The sequence below is a fragment of the Pistacia vera genome, unplaced genomic scaffold, assembly GCF_008641045.1.
Source record: "Pistacia vera cultivar Batoury unplaced genomic scaffold, PisVer_v2 Contig323, whole genome shotgun sequence".
Lineage (NCBI taxonomy): Eukaryota > Viridiplantae > Streptophyta > Magnoliopsida > Sapindales > Anacardiaceae > Pistacia > Pistacia vera.
The window spans coordinates 61037-67036 of record NW_022196139.1 but is presented as its reverse complement, the minus strand read 5'-3'; positions in this window follow the sequence as shown (position 1 = coordinate 67036).

Here is a 6000-nt window from a genome sequence, read left to right as displayed (position 1 = left end):
AACCCACTTCCCGGCAGAATTTCTTCTCCCATGCAGGCACATTAGAACTTCGTCTGCGTTTCGAAGACTTGGTGAGAGTCTTCTTTAAAATATACCAGCCATTACTTCCCCCTACATATTTTCTCAAATCTGCCATTTTAACTAGCTTAAAGCTCATTATTTTTCTTTGTTTCTTTATTTATTTTCCTTTGTTGAAGTGAAGAGAGCGATGTATTAAGTTGAAATATAAGATTGAATTAAGCTATTAATAGAATAAGTAGAAACCACTTTGTAGTTTTCTTTACTGATTCTCGTTAAGTATTCAACTTTTCTTCTTTGATTAGATCTAAATTAAGTCCCTCATTCACAATTTAGTTACTAATCGTTGATAACTATAAGTTTATTTTTCTTTCGCAAAATTATATTTGACCAGCAATATTCTAAAATCAATCAAATACCAAGTATTAATTATTAGTTTCTTCATTTTTTGAATTAGTTTTAAGTAATTAATTTTCTACAATTAGAACTATAATGTTTATGTTTCTTAACTAGAACCGATTTTAAATTTATATCAATAAAACAGATTATATTAACAAGAAAACTTCTGTTAATTAATACAAAAAGATTAGCTAAGACATATTTAATATATTGTATCAAGGAAACAATTCTGTTAATTAATTAACGTGAAAAGATTTCATTAAATTGAACTTTAAAAATTACACACATATATTGCTTTTAAGTCCCATCTAAAAAATATACATGGTAAATAATTAAAATACTACATAATATTTGTTTTTACTTTACATTTTTTGTGCTTTTTAAATATCATCTAGATATATTTAGGTTCAAAGAAAAACACAAGGAGAAAGAAGATATTATATACTCCCTGCACAAGAAACCCTTAGCATACACAGTGTACACACAATCGACAATGGCTTACACATGTTAGTCTATTTTAGAAAATATTCCAACAACTTTGTTGGACCACGTCTGAAAAAGGTGCAACAACATCCCTGGATCACTCTGAAATACTGGACACCTGTATTTGGATCACTCACGTATATTTCAGACCTAGAAAATTATCCTAACTTGCAATAAAAATTTGACACCTATGCGAAAGCACTGACTGGAAAAATTGTTTACACATCTAACTCAAATGTGTGCACATATTTGCAATAAGATCAGATTAAGGAAATGTGTACACATTTTTGCAATATGTTATGACATATATAAACTACAAACACGATTATACTAAACCAAATAAATGTGCAAACATAAGAAATGAATGTGCATACATATCTTTATAAGTTGACAAAAATACTAAATTACATCTTTTCTTTCTTCTAGTTCTTTTTCTTGTCACTTGAGCTTTCGTGCTACCTCATTTTACTTAGCAACAAATTTGATAATTATGGTAGGGAAATCATAAATATATGATGGCTCGTAATTTTTAGTTCCCACCTTTTCTTTTAATAACCTACTTTTTAATATATTTAGTTTTGATAAGTTTAACCACAAATTAAATAACTATACGGGACACTATACATTTTAACAAGTTTAATTGCTCACTCCGATAATTAAATAGATCAATTTTAATTCCTTATTAGATTATTATATATCATGTTCAAAGTTACAAGAAATGATTTTTTATGTTTGAATTTCAAATTTATAGGTAATGAATTATATATATATTCTTTATTAGTTTACATTTTAGGACTATTTTCATATTTCTATTTTTTTATGAAATCTCAAAATTCTTTTTTATATCTGCTACAAATTTTGTAACATTCCGCATTACTTGAGAAGGAGAATTGAAGGCTAATTAAATATCTTATGGGCTTCTAAATTATTAAGAAATTTTATAACATAAATGGCGTGTAATTAATAAGGAGGATACTAACAAATTAAATGATGGAAGTCTATAACCTTGTATAATTTTATAATCTTTTTCAAATGATACACTTGTAACTACCAATGATAATCAGTAGTAGAGTCAAAAAAATTAAGTTTGGAGGGGTTAGCATCGGCCCTGACGATAATAAAAATGAAAAATAAGATGAACTTATAATTTACAACATTGTCATAACATGTTCTAAGTATGGAGTAAATATTGATTTCTCAATAAACTTACGAAAGGGGTATAAATGCATTAGCGACATATAAGTCGCAATCCAAAAATATAATATTGTAGTAACAGATACCAATACTAATATGATCGAAATACATGTGTAAAAAAAAGTGGGAGTTTCCATTAAAATGTGAGAAGTAAAATCGGAATTGGATTATGAAATCAAAGTATAGTTATTTGTTAAAATATTAAAATAATAACATTTTTTTTTTTTTTTAGTACAGAACAATAACAAATTGACTATTTTTAGAATATTTGATGAATAATTATCTATAAACCTTTTTAAAACATTTTGTGGTGCACCTTAAATAAGCTTCTATTCCACTAAAAGCCCAAATTGACGGATTAGTGAGAACTTATCCATGCCATATTATACTCTTTGATTGAAAAACTCATTTTCTAAAAGAATTTGGATTAGTGGGAATTGATAGAATTTGATGTTGGTATGATTTCTCACCCAATAAGGTTTTGTTGAATGGGAGGATTATCCTCTCTTACAAACCAATAGGTTTAAGGGTGTCTAGTCGGTGTGAGACTCCAACACTCCCCCTCATGATCAAGCCCATATATTGGGTTATGCTTGTTATTAGAGGTAGTTGTCGGCTCTAACTCCTCACCTGTTGGTCAACTGAACCTGAACTCTAAAACCATGATAGAATTCGAGGTGGGTTTGACTCATTACCTAATAAGGTCTTATTGAATGGAATGATTACCCTCTCTTATAAACCAGTAGGTTTGAGCGTACTTAGTAGATGTGGAACTCCAACAAGAACTTATCCATGCCATATTATACTCTTTGATTGAAAAACTCATTTTCTAAGAGAATTTGGCTTTCAAACGAGGGATATTATTAATTTAGGTACAACTTTCTCATGAAATGAAAAAAAAAAAAAAAAAAACAATTTAGAGACACTAAATAGTTTTTTGTTCAATTTAGGGATAAAACGAATGCCAATTTCAATTTGTTCAATTTATGGACACTAAATATAGGAACACTTTACCGTCAATTTTAACATAAAACAATAAAAAAAAGAAAAAGAAAAAGACTTAGATACCCCTAGTTATTTATTTGGTTTTAGTCTTTCAATTTTTAAATTTAACAACTAAAAAAATCCAATAAAAATACATATAAAAAAATTTGTTTTATTTCGAAGTGTAAATATTAAAAATAATAAGAAAATAAGAAAAATAATAAATAATAAAACAATTTAACTAAAAAGGAGGAAAATCAGTTTTAAAATTATTTAAAAAAACCGACAAAATTTTACATAAAAGAAAGGACAACCATTTTTATTTTAAAATTAAAAATATAAAATTAGAAAAAAGAAAAGACGTTTATTTATTAAAATTGTTTATTAATGCTACTTCACAATTTTTATTTTATTTTTTGTTTGTTTGCCCTGGTTGGTCACATATTAAGTAATGCAGTAAGGTATTATTATTAGGTAGTTAACAAGTAAACATACATAATCTGGTGGAGTTTATAATAAAAAATAATTAATATATATATATATATATATATATATATATATAATCAGTCGGGTCTTACGTAGGAAGCACGTCAGTTATCTCGACATTAATGTGGATACTAATGTTACCTGTCCTCGGGCGATGACTGATGCATATATGCTGAAAAGTATTAGATTTGACTTAAAAGCGTATTTGTCTATTTGACAAATTAATTGCTCACATAGTTTTCTAGTACCAACATATGAATGGAGTCTAATGGAAACAGATGTTGACCTGAAGATGACAATTCTAATGTTCATCGTCTGGTTAATGCAACTCTATACATACGTGTATAGTCAGGATCTTGTAACTTTTTCAAGACATTGGTCCTTGAAAAGTCTCCAATTCCAATTTTGTTGTTTTTTAGAAATTCTACACATAAATTTTCTGCAACTTGCCCCCTTGGACATGTAGAAAATAAATTTGCCCATTCTTCCACTAGGAAAATAATGTTATGGTAAACAATGGAATTATGATTCTTCCCAGAGTAGGACACTTAATTAAATACTATAACGTAGTTGACACCCTCGTAGTCAAGGTCTTTGTCTAATAAGGTTAAGATTATCTTAGTTATGGGTAGCTCTAGCTTTATAACAAATTTTCTACACATAAAATTTTCATCATTGACCTCCCTTTCTACACATAAAATTTCTACAATGTTGTTGCTCGTTGAGAAATGCTAAACATAAAATTTCTACGACTTGCCCCTTGATCATGTGGACAATAAATATGTCTATTCTTCCACTAAGAAAATGCTATAACGTAGTTGACACCCTAGTCAAGGTCTTTGTAATTACTCTTTTATAAATTAGCATTACATTAGGACTAACACGTGTATTATATAACAACATATTTTAAGCTTTTTTTTTTTTTTTTCCTAAATTGGAGTCCAAAATTATCTAACTTGGATCGATTACAACACCAGATTGTACTGTATATACGCAATATTAGATGGAGTGAGAAAGGAAAATATATATTCAAATGCAAGCCATATACTGTATTTTTGTATTTACATTGTATTTCTGGAATCAGTAGCCATGGATGTTCTATTAAAATAATTATCTGAACTGAAAAGTAATTCTATATGATGCTAATGTTAAATCTCAAATGTTAATCAGAATTCAACTGTTTCTTAATGTTTATTATAATAATAATAATAATAAGATATGATGAAGAGAAATTAGAATAATTTTATTAGTAATGATAGTAATTAGAGAATTAATTGAGACAAGGAGAGGTGAGTCATGAAAATTCGTCGTAGAAGCACAACCACTAACACAAGAGGATATAGTCTTAACCATTTAAGACGGACCTTGACTTGAGTGTCAAATAGATTATCACCATTTACTTAACATAACCTCATTTTCTTTCCTAGTGGAAGGATAGGCAAAATTAGTGGAGGATGTGGTCTTAACCATTTAAGACGGACCTTGACTTGAGTGTCAAATAAATTACCAGCATTTACTTGACATAACCTCATTTTCTTAATGGAAGAATAGGCGAAATTAGTGGAGGATGTAGTCTTAACCATTTAAGACGGACCTTGACTTTAGTGTCAATACATTATTAGCATTTACTTAACATAACCTCATTTTCTTAGTGGAAGGATAGGCAAAATTAGTGGAGGATGTAGTCTTAACCATTTAAGATGGACATTGACTTGTGTGTCAAATAGATTACAAGCATTTACTTAACATAACCTCATTTTCTTAGCGGAATGATAGGCAAAATTGGTGGAGGATGTAGTCTTCACCATTTAAGACAGACCTTGACTTTTTGAAGTGAAAATGACAATTTTGAATTAATGAAACTCGTATACTATTGTTGTGCAGTGGATCCACCATGCATGGATTCATGCCATGTGTCCCTGGACTGTGCTAGCAATCAGCGCTCAGATTCACGTCGCATGTCACTCCCTCGCAAAGTTACTTTACTTACAAGATGGTCAGTCCAACAGTGAGGAGTCTGACTCCAGATACGGTTTGGGGGAGATTTGGCGTATGAGATATTCCCTCCAAACCAGTCTCCACCACCCTCTAACAGAGAACAAAAAGGAAAAAACATATTGAAGCATTTAAAAATCGCTTGTTCAGAAGAGAAAATCTCCATTCAAGACATACTGAAGGAAAACTAACGCAGAAAACAAACACACGGAGAAAATGAGAGAGTTCATCTTTGTAAAAACATAGAGAGAAATACAATAACAGTGGATGTAAGATTTGTTTATTACATCTGAACCACTTTAAAAATCGCTTGTTCTTTGTTCTTTGCTCTTGGTGTTTTACTTTTACGTTCTATATTGATCCAGCATCAAAATATTGGCTTCTTACAAGCCCTTGCATAGATTTTGTCAGAAAACCTACATACTTCTCTTTGGTGCAAAA